Genomic DNA, 24,795 nt, shown 5'->3' with positions numbered 1-24,795 from the left:
ATCAAAATGTTACCTTAATCTAACCAAACGGATTATGTTTCTTTTACTTGTGTTTTTCTGTATCTTTTACTGTTCTACAGTACAGTAAAATAAAACAAGAAAATCAAAGGATATTTTTTATCAACAAATGGTACCAGATCAAGTAGATAGCTATAGGCAAAAAGATGAACTCTGACCTCAGTCTCATATTTTAATATATAAAAATTAACTCAAAATGGATCATGAGACAAGGATGTGTAGCAAAGGGAACTCCTGTGCACTACTGGTGGGAATGTAACTGGTGCAGCCACTGTGGAAAACAGTATGGAGGTTCCTCAAAAAATTAAAAATACGATCCAGCAGTTCCACTTTTGGATATTTATCCAAAGGCAATGAAAAAACTTGAAAAGATACTCTGGTATTATTGTTCAGTTGCTCAGTCGTGTCTGACTCTTTGCAACCCCATGGACTGCAGCACTCCAGGTCTCCCTGTCCCTTACCATCTCCTGAAGTTTGCCCAAGTTTATGTCCATTGCATGGGTGATGCCATCCAGCCAGTTCATCCTCTTACACCCTCTTCTCCTTCTGCCCTCAATCTTTCCCAGCATCATGAACTTTTTTCCAATGAGTCTGCTGTTTGCATCAGGTGATCAAAATACTGGAGCTTCAACTTGGGCTTCCCTGGTGGCTCAGTCAGTAAAGAATTTACCTGCAATGTGGCAGATCTGGGTTCGATCTTTGGGTTGGGAAGATCCCCTGGAGAGGGGAATGGCTACCCACTCCAATATTCTGGCCTGTAGAATTCCATGGATAGAGGATCCTGGCAGGCTACAGTCCATGGGGTTGCAAAGAGTTGGACACGACTGAGCGACTTTAACTTTTTAGCTTTAGCATCAGTCCTTCCAATGAGTATTCAGGGTTGATTTCTCTTAAGATGGACAAGTCTGACCTCCTTGCTGTCCAGGAATCTTCTCCAGTACCAGGAGTCTTTGACCTCAGGAGTTTTCTCCAGCACCACAGTTCAAAGGCATCAATTCTTTGGCACTCTGCCTTCTTTACAGTTCAGCTCTCAAAACCATACATGATCACTGGGAAGACCACAGCCTTAACTATATGGACCTACGTTGGCAGAATAATGTCTCTGCTTTTCAACACACTGTCTAGGTTTGTCATAGCTTTCCTGCCAAGAAGTGACTGCCTTCTGATTTCATGCAGTCACCACCCACAGTGATATTTGAGCCCAAGAAGAGGAAATCTATTACTACTTCCACCTTTTCCCCTTCTATTTGCCATGAAGTAATGGGGATGGATGCCATGATCTTTGTTTTTTTTTTTTTTTTTAGTATTTAGTTTTAAGCCAGCTCTCTCTTCTTTCACCCTCATCAAGAGGCTCTTCCCTGTCATTAGAGTGGCATCATTCGCATATCTGAGGTTGTTGATGTTTCTCCCATCTATCTTGATCCAGCTTGTAGCTCATCCAGCCCGGTATTTTTTAGGATGTGCTCAGTGTATAGGTTAAACAGGGTGACAGCAGATAGCCTGTCATACTCCTTTCTCCCATCCAAGTACTAACCAGGCCCGACCCTGCTTAGCTTCTGAGATCGGGCGCGTTCAGGGTGGTATGGCCGTAGACGTCATACTCCTTTCTCAATCCTGAACCAGTTGTTCCATATGGGGTTCTAACTGTTGCTTCTTGACCCACATACAGGTTTCTCAGGAGACAAGTAAGATGATCTGGTATCCCCATCTCTTTAAGAGCTTCCCACAGTTTGTTATGATCCACACAGTCAAAGGCTTTAGTGCAGCTGATGAAACATAGGTAGATGTTTTTCTGGTATTCCCCTGCTTTATGATCCAGTGGATGAGAGATATATGCACCCCTATATTTACTGCAGCATTACTTTCCAATAGCTAAGACATGGGAGCAACCTAAGTGTCCACTGATGTATGAACAGTCTTACAAAAAAGAAGGAAACCTTGTCATCTGTGGTAACATGAATGAACCTTGAGGGCATTATGCTAAGTGAAATAAGCCAGACAGAGAAAAGATAAATTCCGTATGATTTCATTTATTTGTGGAATCTCAAACAAAACCACAAAACCCAAAATACAAAATTTACAGATACAGGAAATAGATTGGTGTTTGCCAGAGGCAGGGGTTTGGGGCTGGGTGAAATAGGTGAAGATAGTCAAAAGGCACAAACTTCCAGTTATAAAACAAGCCATGCAGATGTAATGTGCAGCATGATGACTACAGTTAATATTGTACTGTATATTTGAAAGTTGCTAGGAGTATATCTTAAGGGTTCTCATCACAAGAAAAAAATTGTAACTATGCTGATTGATGCTAACTAGACTTATTGTGATCATTTCACAATATATACAAATATGGAATCATTATATTGAACATCTGAAACTACTATAATGTCAAACATCAATTGCATCTCAAAAAATAGAAGATCATGGACTTAAATGTAGAACTTTAAAAACTACTGGGAGACATATTTGTAAACCACATATACTATCTAGAATATATAAGGAATTCTCAAACCCAACAATAAAAAAACCCACCACAGTCCTCCAAAACAAGAGCACTGATTAAAACTTATGCAAATAAACAACTTACAATGATTTTATAGTTTTAAAAAATGTAGATGAAGTCACTGGCAAATCTTCACACAATCTCACTTCAACTAAAGCTATTTTGACTTATTCTGTCAAGGGTCTGGGTGGAAAACAATGGACTCTGGTGAACTACAGTGAAAATATAATTTACTGGAAGGATAACTGATAGCTCATGCAACCGACAGGAAAGTTTAGAGATCCACATCAGAAAACAAGGAGCCGAGGAAGCCAGGCATCCTGGAACTACAGCCAAGGACCTCCCACAGACACAGCTTAGTTGGAAGTACCTATGCTGGAAGCCCAGAAGCAACTGCTGGCAGCAGTATGATTTCTAAATGGTCTTAGGTTATTTGCATCAGTGACTCTAGATGCAAAGTCCCAAGAATGACCATCTAATTGGTGAAGCTGAGGTCTCATGCCTATGCTCTAACTGTCAAGGTTCTGGGAGAGCAAGTGCATTCAGTTTTTCAGTTTTCACATTGTTCAGGTTCCAAACTTTTCATAAAGGATTCAGATGATAGGCACCAAAGTAAAAAAAAGTAAACAAAACAAGCCAAAACAATTGATCAAGCACATGTCCTCCTAGATGCAAAGTTAACCTGGCTTTTATAATTTTTTTTTGCAAGAAATACCAATAGTCTAAAAATAAAATATCATTGCCTGTGAGACATCAATTAAGAAAATTCAAGTTTTTTGTTGTTCCTAGTTATTCTATTTCTAAGCTGGTTTCACAGTGAGAAGGGAGAATACTTTTTGAGGGCTTACTACAAGCCAGACAATACTTAGGCTGGTATTTCCCAAAACATTTTTTAGAGCATCTTGTTCCACAAAGACTAGGTTCTTGGGAAACTTGAAGCCTGGCGTGCTGCAGTCCATGGGGTAGCAAAGAGTTGGAAACGACTTAGCGACTGAACAACAACAAATTTCTCTTACTTTAGGACAGTCACATGGCTGACTGACATTATTATCGGTTACAAGAAATTCTGGGTAATGGAAACTTATTAGGGCAGAGAGCCATCCCCTGCTCCCCTCCCCCAGTTGGCATCTACTGAAAGTCTAATTTAAGAATCTCAAAGAATATACCTTGAGACATGCTGCACAGGGGATTCATAAAATAGTCTTTAACACAACCCTCACCATTCAAGCCAAGTTCTGTCCCCATTTATAGAAAACTGAGGCTCAGAGAAATTAAGTACCTTGCCTGTTTAGTGAATGTTGGCTCCAAGATCTAAATCCAGGTCTTTCTGATTCCCAAGTCCATGCTTCAATAACATGCTATTCAAATATTTGCTAGTTTCATTACAACAATAAATACCTGCACATGAAAATACCAATTTGTGACAAATTCCCCTACATTGTTGGATCCTATTGTTCAAAAAAACATTGTAAGACGGGAAGCTGGGTCACAAGGTGAAAAGCTATTATCATTCTCACTAATGATGGAACAATAACTGGAGAATGAGTTCTACCTAATGTTTAGAAATTAAACAAATGAAAATCTCATTACATAAAAAAACCTCTAACAGAAAGAAGCTAATTCTAAATAAATTCCTGGAAATGACCTATTGCTTTTGTCATTCAGACAAGAACTCTGTATACCAAGCAATCTCTACACATAAAAAATATTTCTTTCTAAACTTAGGTTAGAAAGATCAACTTTCAGAAAACTAATGAATTATTATGAACCATCACCATGGTAATGGTAGCAATTACCATTAAACTTAAATACTTCTATTTAATTAACCATTTTTTCACTTCTTCACTCCCCCCCAGTTTCACTTATCTTTGAAGTTTGAATCTTGGTTTTGTAGGTTTTATATCAAGACAACAGTGCACAATTAAAATATACCAAGCGAAGTCATCTTTAAAGGCTAACTCACTCTATAGTAATCACCTCCAGTGGATCAATTTTAGGAAGACTTTCAATATTCAAATCAGCTTAAGGGCAGAGGACACTTGTAGTTCCAAACCTGGGTCAACAGCAGTTGAGTGTATTGGTAGACTGGCCTTATTATTCAAAGTATGGTTGAAGGATCAGCGGCACTGAGATCACTTGGGAGTTATTAAAAATGGAAAATCTTAGGCCCCACCTAGACCTGAAGAATCGATCTATATTTTAAGAATATCTTCTAGTGATTCATATATTGAAGTTGAGAAGCACCAGATCATAACATAGGCTCCAAATCAGGAAATTCAGATTAGAATCCCTGCTATATTATGTAATGTATGAGCATACGGACAAATCGTGTGATGTGCACTTCTGTTTCCTCACCTGTGAAATATGGATAACCAGTCTCCCTACTTCCATACTCACTTTTGTCCAATCCATTCTCCAGAGAACAGCAAAAGTAATCTTCTTGAAACATAAATCAGCTCAAGTTACCTTCCTTGTTTAAAACCTTACAACAGTTTCCCTAGAATTATTTCCAAATTCTAACCATGACCCAAAGAGCCCTGGCATGATTTGGCTCCTGGAACTCTCCAATCTCCTCTCTACACATATCAGTCTTTCAGTTTCTGGACTATTCTGAATTCTTTCTGGCCTCTAGACCTTTACAGGTGTGCTATTGCGACTGCAATGCTTCTGCTCCACACTCATTCTTCCCACAGCTACCTCTACTTCAGGATCTGACTTTAAACTAAGACCTAAAATGGCTTCCCAAGGCAATCCACCTAAAGCTGGTCTAACTGCTACTTTTTAATAATAGTGCCCTGCTTATTTCTCTCAGAGAAAATATCAATTAATAACTGGTTTGAGTGCTCGCTTCGGCAGCACATATACTAATAAGTGGTTTGATTTTCTACAATGTTAATTTCTCAGCATCTCATACAGCATTCTTCATGTGGTAGGTATGCAAATATTTGTAGAATTGAGTTCAGGAAAGAAGTAAGCACTGAGAATAAAATCTGTGATTGCAAGCATATAGACAGAACTTGAAGCCATGTGTCTGGAGATGATCACTTACAGAGAAGGAAGGAAAGAGACACAGAACTGAGTTCTTATTTGCTCTAACATTTAAAGGCAAGGCAAAGCAGAGATAAATCCACGCACCTATGGACACCTCATCTTTGACAAAGGAGGCAAGAATATACAATGGAGAAAAGACAATCTCTTTAACAAATGGTGCTGGGAAAACTGGTCAACCACTTGTAAAAGAATGAAACTAGAACACTTTCTAACATACACAAAAATAAACTCAAAATGGATTGAAGATCTAAATGTAAGACCAGAAACTATAAAACTCCTAGAGGAAAACATAGGCAGAACATTCTCTGACATAAATCACAGCAAGATCCTCTATGACCCACCTCCCAGAGTAGTGGAAATAAAAGCAAATATTAACAAATGGGACCTAATGAAACTTAAAAAGCTTTTGCACAATGAAGGAAACTATAAGCAAAGTGAAAAGACAGTCTTCAGAATGGGAGAAAATAATAGCAAACGAAGCAACGTACAAAGAATTAATCTCAAAAATATACAAGCAGTTCCTGCAGCTCAATTCCAGAAAAATAAATGACCCAATCAAAAAATGGGCCAAGGAACTAAACAGACATTTCTCCAAAGAAGACATACAGATGGCTAACAAACACATGAAAAGATGCTCAACATCACTCATTATCAGAGAAATGCAAATCAAAACCATAATGAGGTACCATCTCATGCCCATCAGAATGGCTGCTATCAAAAAGTCTACAAACAATAAATGCTGGAGAGGGTGTGGAGAAAAGGGAACCCTCTTACATTGTTGGTGGGAATACAAACTAGTACAGCCATTATGGAGAACAGAGTGGAGATTCCTTAAAAAACTGGAAATAGAACTGCCATACAACCCAGCAATCCCACTGCTGGGCATACACACCGAGGAAACTAGAATTGAAAGACACACATGTACCCCTATCGCAGCACTGTTTACAATAGCCAGGACATGGACTCAACCTAGTTGTCCACTGGCAGATGAATGGATAAGAAAGCTATGGTACAAATACACAATGGAATATGACTCAGCTATTAAAATGAATGCATTTGAATCAGTTCTAATGAGGTGGATGAAACCGGAGCCTATTATACAGAGTGAAGTAAGTCAGAAAGATAAACACTAATACACTATATTAACGTATATAGACAGAATTTAGAAAGATGGTAACAATGATCCTATATGTGAGACAGTAAAAGAGACACACATGTAAAGAACAGTCTTTTGGATGCTGTGGGAATAGGCGAGGGTGGGATGATCTGAGAGAATAGCACTGAAACATGTATATTATCATATGTGAAATAGATCGCCAGTCCAGTTTGATGCATGAGACAGGGTGCTCAGGACTGGTGCACTGGGATGACCCTGAGGGATGGGATGGGGAGGGAGGTGGGGGGTGGTTCAGGATGGGGAACACAGGTACACCCGTGGCTGATTCATGTCAATATATGGCAAAAACCACTACAATACTGTAAAGTAATTAGCCTCCAATTAAAATAAATAAATTAATTTAAAACAAAAAATACATAAAGGGAAGGCAAAGGAGGAGAATCCAGCAAAGGAGAGGCTGATGAGGTAGAAGCAAAACTAGTCCGTCACAGTATCATGAAAGGCAAAAGATGATTACTGGATCAAATGTCAAAATGAGGCATGTCCAGAAAAATTTTGTTGAAATTGGGAATAGAGATAACTTGTCAAGCACTAGTTTCAGTAGGGTGGCTGGAAAGAAAGCCAGACTGGAATGAATCAATGAATCACTAGGAAGTGAGGCAATATAGATTACATGTGTAGAATACTTTTTTGAAAAGACTGTCTGTAAATGAAAGCAGAGAATTATGGGGTCTCACTGAAAGAGTGTAGGGGAGAGGGGAAGGAAATAATGGAAGGAAAATTCATAAGAAAGTTGAGGGTAGAGGGACTATTTAGCCTCTATTTCATCTTATAGAGTGAACATTTATTTGGGTTTTGAACAGCAGAAACAGTATTAACCAGAACCAGGACAATCCTCTTCTTAATCTCTTAAAACTTGACTGAGTGTCCCTCCTATGTACTCACACTGTACCTTGTACCTATCACTTCCTGACATTAATGTGAAAATATCTGTCACAGAGTGAGGAGGAAACCCAACCAACCAATTCTGGGAAAAGAATATACAACATTATGAGTAGCTCCCTGTAGGTGGCAGGATAACACAGCTTTTTTACACTTTTCAGAGCCTCCAAATTGTCTATAATTATGCATCCATTTGTAATGAGAATTTTTCTTGTGTACAATTTTTCTTAAGGGAGAAAACAGTGGCCCCTGAGCCGAAGGGCTGCATCAAATTAAGAAAAATATTATCTAAACAAATGCCTTGGATTGGCTGCTGCTATCTGCTCTTGGAACTTCTTTCCTATACTTCTTGTTTTTTAATCCTGGTACACAGCAAGCACTCGATATTAATTTGGTTTATTATTGGCAGGTTAAGAAATGCTGCACACATGTATGGGAGTGTGGATTAATCAAAGTCAGCCTACCCATGGGGATGTAAGCTCCATGAAGCTGTGAGCATATTTCCTATTTGATTGTTTTGTTCACTGCTGTACACTTAGCTCCTATAGGAAATAATAAATATTGGTTAATTAAATGAAAAACAGGAAGACAAAACAGAAGTCAGCCTAAAATTTCCACTGAAATCATGGAAAAGTACTATGGCGGTTTTTAAGCAATGCTTTAGAGAATACTAAACTGTGATGTCCTACAAAGCAAAATACTTGATTATATTTGCCTTTTGCCTCTCTATAGTCTCTGAAAGTAAATTCGAGTGAGAAATGCCCAGATCATCCATCGTGTCAGGAAATAGCAAGCTGAATCCTGAAACCCAGCCTGCTATTCACCATTTGATTAGAGGCAGAGACATAACATTACCTAATTTGTAAAAGGGAATACCACCTGATTACCAGGCTTTTTCATCCAGTTTAGTTTCGGATTATTTGCATTAATACCCACTAAACAAATATTCTGAGAACTCATTTATCACCCATAATAACAGATAATACTGACCCCCTATTATTATCTGTTATCTCTAATCCTTATAACAACTTGGAGAAGAGGATCATTCCTGGTTTACTGAGGTCAAGAGTAGCAATATACCCAATAAGTAGAACCCAGATTCAGACCAGATTTGCCCTAAAACCCTACAGTGCACAAAATGTCAATATACACACTCCACTCCCCTACACTCCTCCTCCTATAGACAGCAATACTCCTATTATTGGCCACATTAAACATGACCCTGAGGACTGTTGACCTATATTTTATTGGACATTTATAGTAAGATGTAATAATAAAGCAACTGAGGTGTAGCCTTTGCTCACTCAAGACAAAACTTGAAATTATCTGCAGAAATATTTCAACAGGGTCTCTCCCTCAAACTCTGAAAACCCTATACATACCTCAGATACACTTTCATGCTTGCTCTCTGTGCTTTTCTACAGAAAAATATCTATTTCTGCTTCACTGACTATGTTAAAGCCTTTGACTGTGTGGATCACAGCAAACTGTGAAAAATTCTTCAAGACATGGGAATACCAGATCACTTTACCTACCTCCTGAGAAACCTGTATGCAGGTTAAGAAGCAAGTTAGAACCACACACTGAACAGCGGACTGGTTCCAAATTGGGAAAGGAGTACATCAAGGCTGTATATTGTCACCTTGCTTATTTAACTTTTATGCATAGTACATCATGCAAAATGCTGCACTGGATAAAGCACAAGCTGGAATCAAGATTACCAGGAGAAATATCAATAACCTCAGATTTGCAGATGACACCACCCTTATGGCAGAAAGTGAAGAGGAACTAAAGAGCCTCTTGAAGAAGGTGAAGAGGAGAGTGAAAAAGCTGGCTTAAAACCTAACATTCAAAAAATGAAAATCATGGCATCCGGTCCCATCACTTCATGGCAAATAGATGGGGAAACAATGGAAACAGTGACAGACTACATTTTGGGGGGCTCTAAAATCACTCCAGATGGTGACTACAGCCATGAAATTAAAAGATGCTTGCTCTGTAGAAGAAAAGCTATGACCAACCAATAGACAGCATATTAAAAAAGCAGAGACATAACTCTGCCGACAAAGGTCCGTCTAGTCAAAGCTACAGTTTTTCCAGTAGTCATGTACGGATATGAGAGTTGGACCATAAAGAAAGCTGAGTGCCAAAGAATTGATGCTTTTGAACTGTGGTGTTGGAGAAGACTCTTGAGTCCCATTGGACTGCAAGGTGATCAAACCAGTCAATCCTAAAGGAAATCAATCCTGAATATTTATTGGAAGGACTGATGTTGAGGCTGAAGCTCCAATACTTTGACCACCTGATGCGAAGGGCTGACTCATTAGAATAAAGATTCTGATGCTGGGAAAGACTGAAGGCACGAGAAGGGGATGACAAGGGATGGGACAGTTGGGTGGCATCATTGACTTGATGGACATGAGTTTGAGCAAGCTCTGGGAAATGGTGATGGAGAGGGAAGCCTGGCATGCTGCAGTCCATGGGGTTGCAAAGAAGTTGGATATGACAGAGCAACTGAACTGATTCTCAAGATAAGGGCAGGAATACCAAAAAGGAGGAATCTGACACCTCCAACACTGACGTTGGGGGTGAGAATAATGTCTGAGAAGGCATCCCCTAAACATCCTCTACCTTAACAGTCCTGGGAAGCTACAAATCCAGGAGTTATCCTTCTGGTCATTACTCCTAATTACTCAGGAAAAGATAAACTGGCATCAAAAGAATTTAGGCAACAAAATAAGGCCTGCCAAAGTTGCAAATCAATTTTGCCAGTAGAGAGGAAATGGCAGCATGCCAAGGAGCCCTCCCTTCCTAGCATTTCTAGAGGAAAAAAAAGAACAAAACAGCACTGCCTGAATAAAAGTTATGCTTATTAAGGAGTCTCCCATTCCCTTCCTTACTTGTGTACAAAAGATCAATTGTAACAATGACTGATTATCCCCTATCTCATCACATTCAATTTCAAAGATGGAAGTACTAAAGCTGGCCTACCTTTAATAGAAAATTAAGACAGCCTTTAAACTAATACTCTCTACTGAATTGTTAACAACTTAAAACACTCAAAAGCCTGCCACTAATAGATGAACTTCACCCAGAAGAACCACAAGCAGCATTCAGTGAGTTCAGGAAAACACATCCATCAGAGGTCAAAGCTAATTAAAAAATATCTTAAAAATAAAATCTATAGTTCTCAACCCTAGCTGCACAATATCTACTGATACTTATTTAGTAAAACTAAAAATGTCTGCCTATACAAATAATCTGACTCAACGGATATAATGTAGGAACTTTGTTTTTCACGCTGTGTATGCAATCTGACCACATAGCCAGATTTGAGAGCCCTTTATTAATTTTGTTATATATTATTAATTATGGTTTGCCAATCTGTAATTCACTTAGGAATTTGCTTTTAAAATAATGAGGGAGTGGGATACAAATAAGTACAGTCATGTGTTGACAACTGTTGAAGCTGGGTAACAGGTACATGGGGATTTAATACTATTTTCAAACTTTTGTATATGTTTGAAAATCTCATAAATTAGAAATATTTTAAATTAAGACTTTATCCTGATAGATCCTCCCATTCCATCCTCCACACTGTTCCCAGAGCAATCTTCTTAAAACTCAAAATCTACCTACATCGTTAAGTGTAAACTCCTTACCTGACCAGTATCCAAGACCTCTAGACCCAGTTCCTGCTTACCTCTCTTACCAGGGCCATGACATCATATATTCCTCTTGGCTCCCCACATGCTTTAACCATGTCAAGTTTTTACAGTCTGGCCACTATTCAAGACTTGATACCTTGACTCAAATTGTTCTCTCTGCTAAAATGGCTGCTCCCTGCATATACTCCTAGAGCTTAGCTTAAATGTCACCTCCTTTGTCAAGCCTTTTCAGATATCCCCTTCCCCAGAATAAAACTAATTACTCGCCTTTGTGTCCCCATTGTATCCTGCACATACCCTCAATCAACACACCTCTATTTATATGCCAGTTTCCCTACTAGGGTTGGGCTTCCCTGGTGGCTGTGTTCAATCCCTAGGTCGGATGATCTCCTGGATAAAGAAATGGCAACCCACTCCAGTATTCATGCCTGGAAAATCCCATAGATAGAGAATCCCTACTGTCCATGGAGTCACAAAAGAGTCGGACACGACTTAATTAATCAACAGCAAATTATGGAACAGACTTCCCCACTAGAGTGAGTTTTCCATCAGTGGGACTTGGTGTGTTTATTTTTGCATTCCTGTCACCAGCATAGGACCTGTCACTTAGTAGATTAATAAATGAATGAATGACTACTCAGTAAATGCTAAATGAAGCTAAAAAATTCAAATCACTTTAAACTCTTTTTGTGACATTTGCAACTAAGAAAACCAATTTATACTACTCAATCAACCTGCATCTTTCATCCAGCAAATAGTTACGAATATACTATATGCAGGGCATTGTGACAGGTGCTATGAGATGGCCAACTATAAATCAGAGAAAAAAAGATCGGAAGCAATGGTAATATGAAAGCAACAGAAATCTGTACACAGAACACACAGTTAAAGTACAGCTTCCCAGTGGTCAAAGCAAAACTGGAAACACAATCAATTACAAGATCAACACAACCCAATCATAACTCTCCTGATTTTTAAAAAATTTGGATTTTTAGAGATTAAAGTTGTGTAAAGTGGAGTATACCTTTTAGCAAAAGTGAAACAATTATCCCAACTTTCACCTTTGGGAATACTGCTTTGGTCTAGAAAAAAACTATATGTTCTAGGAAATATAAGCACAAACAGCAGTAATTTGGACATCCTCTTAATGACATGTTGGAGAAACTTTTAGATTTCTTCATGCCCTATACTGAGGGATCATCACAAAAATTTTATGAAAAAATTTCACGTATATGGGTATTTTTCTGAGAAGATAGTTGACAGCTTTCATTGGCTTCCTAAAGAGATGTGACCTGAAAAACTTAGGAACTAACACCCTCCAGAAATATCTCCAAGACACTGTCTGCTTAGCCACTACAATATTTTCACTTTCATTTATGAAACACAGGCATATGGTTATTTCCCCTAAAGCCACATGACAGGCCACTGTCAAATAAAATAAACACAGTACAGGAAATCAAAGAAACAGAATTCCAACTCTTCTGCATTATTCAGCTCCAATTCTCTCATGTCTGTAGGTTTATTATAAATAAATACATAGCATCTCTAAAATTAAATCTCCTCTATGTATGGGGGAATTCTGTATTCCTGGATAAAATCCTCTAGTTCTGTATCCTGAAGAAAAGTAGAGAAGGCACAATACTTTTATCAAAAGGCTAGATTAAGCATTGTTGTTCAGTGGCTAAGACCTGTCCAACTCTTTCTGACCCCATGAACTGCAGCATACCAGGCTTCCCTGTCCTTCACCATCTCCTGGAGTTTGCTCAAACTCATTTCCATTGAGTCAATGATGCTATCTAACAATGTCATCCTCTGCTGCCCCATTCTCCTTTTGCCTTCAATCTTTCCCAGCACCAGGGTCTTTTATAATGAGTCAGCTCTTCACATCAGGTGGCAAAGTATTGGAGCTTTGGTCCCAGCATCAGTCCTTCCAATGAAAATTCAGGGTTGATTCTCTTTAGAATTGACTGGTTTGATCTCCTTGTTGTCCAAAGGGCTCTCAAGAGTCATCTCCAGCACCACAATTCAGAAGCATCAATTCTTCAGTGGTCAGCCTTCTTAATGGTCCAATTCTCATATTGTACATGACTACTGGAAGAACCATAGCTTTGACTAGACAGACCTTTGTCAGCAAAGTGATATCTCTGCTTTTTAATACACTGTCTAGGTTTGTCATAGTTATTCTTCCAGGGAGCATGCATCTTTTAAAAATTTCGTGGCTGCAGTCAAGGTTCACAGTGATTTTGGAGTCCAAGAAAACAAAATCTGTCACTGTTTCCACTTTCCCCCCCACCTATTTGCCATGACGTAATAAGACGAGATGTCATGATCTTCATTTTTTAAATGCTGAGTTTTAAGCCAGCTTTTTCACTCTTCTCTTTCCCCTTTATCAAGAGGCTCTTTAGTTCCTCTTCTCATTATGCCATGAGAGTATCAGCTGCATATTTAAGGTTGATATTTCTCCCGGCAATCTTGATTCCAGCTTGTGATTCATCCAGCCCGGCATTTTGCATGATGTGCTCTGTATAGAAGTTAAATAAGCAGGGTAATCATATACAGCCTTGATGTACTCCTTTCCCAATTCTGAATCAATCTGTTGTTCCATGTCTGGTTCTAACATGCTTCTTGACCTGAATACAGGTTTCTCAGGAGGCAGGTAAGGTGGTCTGGAATTTCCAACTCTTTAAATAGCTCAGTTGGAACTCCATCACCTCCACTAGCTTTGTTCATAGGAATGCTTCCTAAGGCCCACTTGACTTCACACTCCAGGATGTCTGGCTCTAAGGGAGTGATCACACCACTGTGGTTATCCTGGTCATTAATACCTTTTTTATATAGCTCTTCTATGTATTCTTGCCACCTCTTCTTAGTCTCTTCAGTTTCTGTCAGGTCCTTACCGTTTCTGTCCTTTGCTGTACCCATCTTTCCATGAAATGTTCCATTGGTATCTCCAACTTTCTTGAAGAGAGCTCTGGTCTTTCCCATTCTATTGTTTTCTTCTATCTCTTTTCATTGTTCATTTAAGAAGGCCTTCTTATCTCTCCTTGCTATTCTCTGAAACTCTACATTCAGGTACGTATATCTTTCCCTTTCTCCTTTGCTTTTCACTTCTCGCTTCAGATATTTGTAAGGCCTTCTCAGACAACCACTTTGCCTTGTTGCATTTCTTTTTCTTGGGGATGATTTTGGTGACAGCCTCCTTACGACGTTATGAACCTTGATCCACAGTTTTTCACACGCTCTGTCTACCAGATCTAATTCGTTGAAATCTATTTGTCATAACCATAACGGATTTGATCTAGGTCATACCTGAATGGTGTAGTGATTTACCCTACTTTCTTCAATTTAAGCCTGAATTTTGCTCCTTAAGCAATAAGGAGCTCATGATCTAAGCCATAGTTAGTTCCAGGTCTTGTTTTTGCTGACTACATTGACACCTCAAGAGACTGATCCAGACCTGCCTATGAGTGTTTGACAGTTTCCCCTGGAGGCATGGATTGAAAGTGTCCTTCCACAGGGACAGGGCCCCTGGCAGTAGCAGTCCTGGGAATCCTGGGTTGGCTTTAGTCTTTTTTGGAGGTCGGCAGTAGCTCTAACATTGAGCCTATAGACTTTCCAAGACTGGGTCAACTCAGGCCAAACAACTAACAGCAAGGGAGCACAGTCCCACCCATCAGCAGAATATTGGATTAAAGATTTACTGAGCATGCCCCTGTCCACCAGAGCAAGATTGAGCATATTTCTTTTGCTTAATAAAAATAAAAGCTAGGTTTTAAAGCTTTAAAATATTCTGAAAAAAAGATAATTTATATAAGGGGGAGAGAACTTAGTAATGTATCTATCTGTTACTGTATGCTGTGTGATCACTCACCTAGAGCCAGACATGCTGGAATTCGAGGTCAAGTGGGCCATAAGACTAGAAAAGGTCAGTTTTCATTCCAATCACAAAGAACGGCAATGCCAAAGAATGCTCAAACTACCGCACAATTGCACTAGCAAAGTAATGCTCAAAATTCTCCAAGCCAGGATTCAACAGTACGTGAACCAAGAACTTCCAGATGTTCAAGCTGGATTTAGAAAAGGCAGAGGATCCAGAGATCAAATTGCCAAAATCCGTTAGATCATTGAAAAAGCAAGAGAATTCCAGAAAAACATCTACTTCTGCTTTATGGAGAAGAAAATGGCAACCCACTCTAGTATTCTTGCCTGGAAAATTCTATGGACTGAGGAGCCTGGTAGGCTACAGTCCATGGGCTCGCAAAGAGTCAGACACGACTGAGCGACTTTTTTTTTTTTCTTCTGCTTTATTGACTATGCCAGAACCTTTGACTGTGTGGATCACAACAAACTGTGGAAAATTCTTAAAGAGACAGGAATACCAGACCACCTTACCTGCCTCCTGAGAAATCTGTGCAGGTCAATAAGCAACAGTTAGAACCAGACATTGAACAATGGATTGGTTCTAAATCAGGAAAGGAGTGCATGAAGGCCGTATATTGTCACCCTGCTTCTTTAACTTCTATGCAGAGTACATCATGCGAAATTCCAGGCTGAATGAAACACAAGCTTCGAATCAAGACTACCAGGAGAAATATCAATAACCTCAGATATGCAAATGACACCACCCTTATGGCAGAAAAGTGAAGAGGAACTGAAGAGCCTCTTGATGAAGGTGAAAGAGGAGAGTGAAAAAGCTGGCTTAAAACTTAACATTCAAAAAATGAAAATCATGGCATCCGGTCCCATCACTTCATGGCAAATAGATGGGGAAACAATGGAAACAGTGACAGACCTTATTTTATTGGGCTCTAAAATCACTCCAGATGGTGACTACAGCCATGAAATTAAAAGATGCTTACTCCCTGGGAAAAAAAATACTATGACAAACCTAGACAGCATATTAAAAAGCAAAAACATTACTTTGCCGACAAAGGTCCATCTAATCAAAGCTATGGTTTTTCCAGTAGTTATGTATGAGAGTTGGACCATAAAGAAAGCTGAGCGCCAAAGAATTCATACTTTTGAACTGTGGTGTTGGAGAAGGCTCTTGAGAGCTCCTTGAACTGCAAGGAGATCAAAGCAATCAATCTTAAAGGAAATCAGTCCTGAATATTCTTTGGAAAGACTGATGCTGAAGCCAAAGCTCCAACACTTTGGCTACCTGATGCAACGAGCCGACTCTTTGGAAAAGACCCTGATGCTGGGAAACATTGAGGGCGGGAGAAGGGAGAGACAGAGGATGATGGTCGGGTGGCATCAACAACTCAATGGACTTGAGTTTGAGCAAACTCCAGGAGACTGTGAAGGACAGGGAAACCTGGCGTGCTGCAGTCCGGCGTGCTGTAACCTTTTGCAGGGTTGCAAAGGGTTGGACATGACTGAGTGACTTGACAACAACAATACAATTATGATTTTTTACTGGAAGAAAGTAAAAATGAAATAGAAAACAACACAGAATGGAAAGGCCTGGGAATCAGGCTGGGTTTAAATTCCATTTACTAGCTATATAATCTCAGAGAAGTCACTAACTCTTTAAGTCAGTAACCTCTATAAAATAAACAACACAGTCAATCTTATAGGATAGTGCCTGGCAAAGAGTACACTGTATTATTGTATCTTCTTTTTCTTTTAGCTCCAGATTAATCTAAGCACAGCGATCTTATGCTGGATATCACACACACAGGAGGATCAAGAGCCAAAAAGGTGTTTTTTCCTTAGCCTTTGTACATGTTATCTGTATATGAAGAACATAAATTATTTATTAATCTCCATATTGTTAGCCTTAAGTACAGGCATAAACTCAACTTTGATGACAAGATTAAGAAGCTCCAGGTCTCATTCTCAAGTTAGTTTGCCAAAGATTAAATGGTCTACTAATGTTGGAGCCATGCCACTTAAGAATCAGCAATTTTAAGTGTATCTCAACTATTCCGAGTTACTTTAAATGAATTTAGAAGGAACAAAGATTCTTTTATATGCTTAAAGGAACAAATTATTTATAGCAATTATCAGCATGGCAGCAAACTGCTTTCAGTACCATGAAAACAATTCCAACTTCCCAGGCTTGTCATGAGGATCAAACTAGTTCATTAACAAGAAAGTTTTAAAACAAAGCCTTTAGAAAAAATATTACGTCCCAACACATAGACAAAACTGGTTGTCTGAGTAAAGTTAGCACCACTACTTACAGCCGGGTGCATAGTCATTTCCAACGTTCTTTAAATAAACCATACAATGTGAACAAATCTGCTGCTTTAAAACGCTTATAATCGAAAGGTGTTTGCTGAAAATGAACGAACAGTATACAAAGGCACTCAAGTTCCCTGCCACAAACTGACTTTGTGATGTTAGGACAATCTGGGCCTCAAACACATGTAAAATGGAACTATAATATCCCTTAAAACACTATGACACAATGTTATATACATAGTGCTTATAACACTATGCCTTAAGTTCAAGACAAATGTTAAAAGTATTAAAGATGAGCAACCTGAATTATTCTCAAAACCTAAAGAGCAAAGAGTAACTAACTCAGTTTTCTACTTGGTCAAATTGTCAAATTAAAAAGTATTAGATAAAAAAAAAGTATTAGATAATGCAGGGAAATATTCCTGTAATCCTGGCGAAGAAACGATCTCCCAAGAAAGAGGTGCAACCTAGAAACCATAAAGAAAAGAATTTGACTACATAAAAATTCTAAACCATAAACATATTTTCTGCAACAGGAAAAGGGTTAATACTTATAACATACAAAGAACTCTCAGAATTCACTAAGACAAATAATCTGATTGAAAACCAAGCAAAAGGGAACTTGCAATTTGCAGAGATCATAACCATTTGCTTATCCTTATTGGTAACTACAATAATGCTAATCAAAGCAAGGACATGCAATTTCTCACTTAAAAACTGGTTAAAATTTTAAAAATCAATAATATCTTGTTTTGGCAAATGTAGGTGGAGAAAAGGACACTCACAAACACTTCAGTGGAAATGGCAATTCAATACAGCCTTTCTGGAGGTCATTTTGGCAGTACCTATCAAAAAAATTAAATGAATACCACCCTTTAACCCAGAATGAATCTATTTTCAAGGCTCAACAACAGGAAATGATGAAATTATAGCAGAATAATGTTGTGGGATGCAATGCAACCATGAAAAAGAAATGGAGTCCAGCCATATGTTCTAACATAAAAATATGCATAGTACGTAAATGGACAAACAGTATGTAAATGTTAAAAGGTATAAAATAATATATACATATATATTGTAACAGATATAAAGGAGACTCATTTGTGGGGGGGTACTAATTTTTAACTGAAATGTTTATTCTGTTTGAATCTTTTTTAAACAGCAAACAAATTAATTTTCTAATTTAAAACTGCTGAAATGGAAGGAAAAAGATGAGAGTAGAAAACCACTTTAATCTGAAAGTTTTACAAGCAGAAAGTTTAGTCACACTATAGATTTACAGCATGCATAAATATGCATGAAAACATGCAACCAAATCGAATTGATTCATGAAAAAGCTCCAAATTGACCTCATGTTGAAAAGTAACAACCATAGGAAAAGGGCAAAAGAAACAGAACTTTCTTTGGACTTCTGACTTCATTTACTTTTCTACTCCCTTAAATTTCCCCCAATTTGGGGGTTAAATTAACTTTCTTATAGGAATGGGGCCATTATTTTGCACTTCTATGGATGACACCTGCTGGTATATTTAGAAACAGAGATAAATTCAGTTTTAAGGAAAGATATAGCACAGTGGAAACATATCAGACCAGATAACTTGGGTTCAATGGCCAACTCTACCAGTAAGCAGCCATATTACCTTGGGCAAGTCTTCTCCCCCAAATCTGTGGCTATAAAATAAGGAGTTTGATATGGATAATATCAAATATTAGGGTCTTATCCAACTCTTCAGTTGGACATGGAAAAGACTACCATTTTAAAAGCCACTGGTAATTTGTTCTGCTAGAGGTAGGTATCTGAGTTCACCCATGCAGACAGCATAGCTCTACTTTTAAAAAGCAAAAAACTAAAATGCTTTGTAATAGGGGTGTATTCAAGTGACATCTGTACTTCTCAAGATCATATTTCCTTTTAAGGTTGCCCTCATGGAGATAGGTAACGAAATTTAAGAAAAGAGGCAGGGAATTGGAACCCCAGATTAGGTCAACAGACTGCAAGGCACTCTAAACTGGAGTAGTCAAACTAGCCTCTGCAAAATATAGCAGCAGTTATATAGGTATAAGGGGGGTCTTCTCTGATAGTTCAGACAATAAAGAATGTGCCTGCAATGTGAGAGACCTGAGTTTGATCCCTGGATTAGGAAGATCCCCTAGAAAAGGAAATGGCTAACCACTGCAGTATTCTTGCCTGGAGAATTTCATGGACAGAGGAACCTGGTGGGTTACAGTCCATGGGGTCGCAAAGAGTTGGACACAACTCAGTGATTAACACACACATATAGGTATAGTGAGAGAGGCATCTATAGCAAAGATCCTGGATATATCCAGGTTTATGTTCTTCTCTTAGACTAACGTATCAAGGCTTACCCTGAGGTGTTGTAATATTGTAAATCAACATGTATTATATGCTAAACATACCACAGTGAATAAAGCAGGATAGTATTTCTAAAGGGCAACATGGCAACAAGTATCAAAAGTCTTGTTACACTTTTGCATTCCAGTTTTAGAAATTTCTTGAGAAATAAACATGTATGTCACAAAGATTTCTCTTTAGGATGCTCCTATGCTTCCTTCCTTCCTTCCTTCAATACTTATTTACCAAATGCCTACTGTGTGCCAGAAAGCACTGATATTGTGAAAAACTAGGACTTAAAGGTTTGAACATAGGGAACTGGTTATAAAATTAGAAATCATGCATACAATAGCATATAATGTAGCCATTAAACACATTACAGAAGAGACTTCCCTGGTGGTCCAGGCTAAGACTCCACACTCCTAATGCAGGGGGCCCAGGTTCCATCCCTTGTCAGGGCACTAGATCCCACATAGCACAGCTAAGACCCAGTATAGTCACATAAATAAATAAATATTTTTAAAAATTATAGTAGTATAAAATGACAGGGAAAAGAGATCAATTTATTGGGTGGAAATCAAAATTTAAAATACCATGTCTATACTGGTTTGGAGAAACTGCCAAAAATTTTTGGGAACTGAGGAAATTTGAAAATGGACTGAATATTAGATAACATTACAAAAAGAACAAATTCCCTAGGTATGATAACAGTTATGTGGTCTGTAGGTACTTATTCTTAAGACATGCATGCTGAAGGACTTAAGGAAAAGGTGTCATTCTTACTTTATGTGCTTCAGAAAAATTAAAACATGTTTAGGTACATATGAATCAAATATGGCAAATTCTTAACTACTGTTGGATATAGCTGGTGATACACAAATGCTCATTGTGCTCTTCTTTCAGCATTTTTATGCTTGAAACCCATAATGAAAAGTTGGAAGGAAGGTAATAATTTCTTAAAAGACTGGTTTTGGAAAAAAAAAATATGGGCATGTTACACAGGCATAAAGAAAAACCTCGGAAAAATGAACTGTGTACAACACGTTAATAGTATTTCTCTCTGAAAGGTAGGATTTGGGGAGATTTCTGTACTTATCCATACTTTCCAACAATAAGCCATGTATACTTCTATAATCATGAAGAACATTACTCAAAAATAACTAAAGTTCCATTCCCAAAGAATTCTTAGTAAATCATTTTGCAACTCTAAAGCAGTATGCTAATTATGATACAAGCAATAACAGGTTGTTGGGTGGACACCACGTAGTTTTTGAAACTTCCACTTACATCAGTAATTTATACCACTCTCAAAGTATTAAAAACATCAAGCAATTCATGGTAATAACTGCAAGGAGAAGCAGAATGCTGGGTTAAATAAAGTATTATTACCACCCATCCCCAAAGACTTGAAGCAAAAATAAATGTTAAAAGTGATCAATTTGAGAGGGAGAGGGTAGGAAAAAGTTTTGGCCAAATTATTCTTGATACTGCTCAGGATATTTACAATTTCTTATAAACAGGAATGTGAACATTACAAAAAAAGAAAAAGCTGAAGTTCCTTGATCATTTCTCCCAAATAAACTTATCAACTTACTTTAGTTTAAAATATATATAAACAGCATCACACAGTATATGAAGTGACGTGAAGTGTTAGTTGCTCAGTTGTGTCCAACTCTTTGTGACTCCATGAACTATATATATATAGCCCACCAGGTTCCTCTACCCATGGAATTCTTTAGGCAAAAATAATAAGAGTGGGTAGTCATTCTTTTCTTGACCCGGGGACTGAACCCGGGTCTCTCACATTGCAGGTGGATTCTTTACCATCTGAGCCACCAAGGAAGCCCTCACATAGTATATATATGATCATGCAACTTGCCCAAATTATCTCCAAAATAGCTGTAGTAATTTGGACCACTTGTGGGCAGTATTTAAGACCAGATTCGTCCCTATGTTTTTGTCATGATTTGATATTACCAAATTTTTTTTTTTTTGCCAATCTAATGGTTTAAAGAAGATACCATTTTACTTTGCATTTCTGACATTTCGTTTGAATAGCCTTTCTTGTTACTAGACATTTTTAGCTCCTACTCTAGGAAAAGCCTGTAACTAAGCTATGGTTTTTCCAGTAGTCATATATGGAAGTTGAGAGTTAGATCATAAAGAAGGGGGAGTGGCAAAATATTGATGCTTTCCAACTGTGGTGCTGAAGAAGACTCCTGAGTCAACTGAACTTCAAGGAGATCAAACCAATCAATCCTAAAGGAAATCAACCCTGAATATTCATTGGAAGGACTGATGCTGAAACTGAAGGTCCAATACTTTGGCCATCTGATGCAAAGAGCCAACTAAATGGAAAAGATCCTGATGCTGGGAAAGACTGAAGGCAGGAGAAGGGGGCAGCAAAGAATGAGATGGTTAGATAGCATCACAGATTCAATGGACATGGATTTGAGCAAACTCCAGGAGATAATGAAGGATAGAGGTGTGTCTGATGTGCTGCAGGCCATGGGCTAAGTCAGACATGACTTAGTGAGCAAACAACAACAGTTTTCTACTGGATTTATTTTTAAAATGTTACTCTATTATTAAGATGGGAACAAACTAACCAAAATGTTAAGGTAACTGAGTATCACTGTGGGAATAGGAATCTTTTCCCAAAACAGCAACACATTTTCCAGTTTTTCCTAAATTAATTTAGCAATAGAAAATGATAAAGAGGGTAAGAAAAAATTCTTTTAGATGAAAGTATTACTTTCAGGGTACTCTACTATAGGAGTATATAACATCCTGGAAGAACTCATAAATGGGCTTCCCCGGAGCTCCAGTGGCTAAGACTCCAAGCTCCCAATGCAGGGGACCTGGGTTCCATCTCTGGTTAGGGAAAGCTAGATCCCACATGCCACCAACTAAGACTCGGCACAACCAAATAAATAAATAAATTATAAAAGAGCACATAAAATCTAGCTCAAAAAAATAAATACATCTAAAGTATAAGTTATGAGAAAATGAAATAATGGTTGAGGGTATTGGTTCATTTGGAATACATTTAACTAATTTTATTTGTATAGCATTTTTGAGTTGATATACTTTTCATGCATCTTGTTTAACACTAACAAAATTCTGTGTGATATTTTCTGATGCCTTCCTATAAACTGTTATAGCACATTCTGCTCATTCATGTTATTATACTGATTTCTTTGAGTATGATTTATAAGTCTCCTTCCTCTATAGACCATGCTGCCCTCCATTCTCCAATTACTCATCTCTGTATTCCTAGTACCTGGCACTACTGAGTATGTTCTCAAATATTTGTTGAATGAATGTAAAGGATGTAAAGGGTGAGGAAACTAGCTCATTGATGATGTAATTTGCCCCAAGTAACATAGGTATTAAGTATTTACATAAATTATAATGGCCTTACCTTTGTAGGGTACTCTATATAAAACATTTTAAAAAACATCATCTCACTTTAGTGCTCTATGAGGCAGGCTTTATGAATACCATTTTATAGATGAGAATGAAAATTTAGTGATAAACCCTAGGTCCACTCAAAACCTAATTTATATGAAGCAGTTTATATGAAGCTGTCTGTTTACATACTTGATAGATCACTGTGTATAGGAGCCTCTTTCTTTATGTAGTAAACATCTTGGGGGTGGTACAGGGAAGGGAAGCAGAAGGGAGAAGGCAAAATGAAGATAGTTAAAGCAATAAGACAGATGCTGGTGTAGGTTCATCTAAAGACCATAAACTGGTATCGTAGTATCAAACACATATGTCACTTTTGAAATCTAATCCTGACCCAAAGGTTTTCTTGATATTAACCTGTATTCATAGAATACAATTGTAGGCTTTCTCACCTATCAGCAGTTTCAAAGGTTGGGAAGGGATACAGAGGTAAGGAGGGTTTTGAAAAACAATAGACATTCACAGATAAAGCAAAGAAAGAAATGATAACACAAAGGAAAACCCTAAAAACTTTAAACATGTTTTGACATACAGTCCTAAACTGGACTGTAAGTTTCTCAAGGGCAGAGGTTAACTCTCATTCATCTTATGTTCCCAGATCCTTGTACTTTGAAACACTCAGTGAATGTTTGTTGAACTGAAGAGAGGTAAGATGTGTGAGAGAGAAAGAAGGCATAATATTAGCTACAATAACAACAAAGAAATCAACAATGGTTTCTAGTTTATTGAGCACTTACTATGTGCCATATGCTGTATTCTATATAATATATGAAACGGTAAAAGTGCTACTCAACTATGTTAACAGTGGTTAACAGTGATGACCATCAGGAAGACTCATGAGTTACTACGGTTACAGCAGAACCTTGAACAAACTAAAACAGTAGGGGGCTGTGTAGCTGGAGGGTGGGAGAGCAAGGCAATCAATGTATTGTACATCACCACAGAACTGGGTAAGACCCTCCAGAGGGTACGAATGTGACTCCAAAGGCTTGGCAATGTGAAAAACTACTCTGGTGGAAAATTTAGTTATCACTGACCAGAGATTTAGCCTCCAAATGATCAAGGAACAAATATCATTCCTCCCTAACCACAGACCTGAAGGATCCAGATAGGCTTTGCTTACTGACCATGAGTTCACCACCATGACTGTCCATCTTTGAGCTGTTAGAGGAATTAAGTGAAATAGTATGTTAAATAAATTACCATATAACCACCTACAGAATACACCTACACCTTGCATTTTCACATTTAAAACCCACAAATAAAGTATTTTCCCCAGATGGAGCAACTGATAGGTTATTAAGTTAACCTGTCCAAAGGGACAGAACTAGTTAAATTGCCAGAAAAACATTTAAAAGCCGAGCATTTAATTTGCCTTTCTTATATAAACTATAAATTATCCCAGCCAACATATGAAAACGAAATGAGAGTTAAAACACCATTTTGCAACTCCCAATGAATTAACAGAGAATCTAAGCTTTGG

General features: G+C 38.1%; 1 protein-coding gene across 5 annotated transcripts in view; it reads right to left on the bottom strand.

The window, feature by feature from the left end:
• HUWE1 (HECT, UBA and WWE domain containing E3 ubiquitin protein ligase 1) overlaps positions 1 to 24,795 on the bottom strand; it is a 152,356-nt gene that overhangs the window by 116,180 nt on the left and 11,381 nt on the right. The gene's annotated exons all lie outside the window — the stretch shown is intronic.

Source organism: Muntiacus reevesi, chromosome X, assembly GCF_963930625.1.
Source record: "Muntiacus reevesi chromosome X, mMunRee1.1, whole genome shotgun sequence".
In the NCBI taxonomy this organism is placed as follows: Eukaryota; Metazoa; Chordata; class Mammalia; order Artiodactyla; family Cervidae; genus Muntiacus; species Muntiacus reevesi.
Note: the sequence above shows the minus strand (reverse complement) of the source record. Positions and strands in the feature narration are given on the sequence as shown.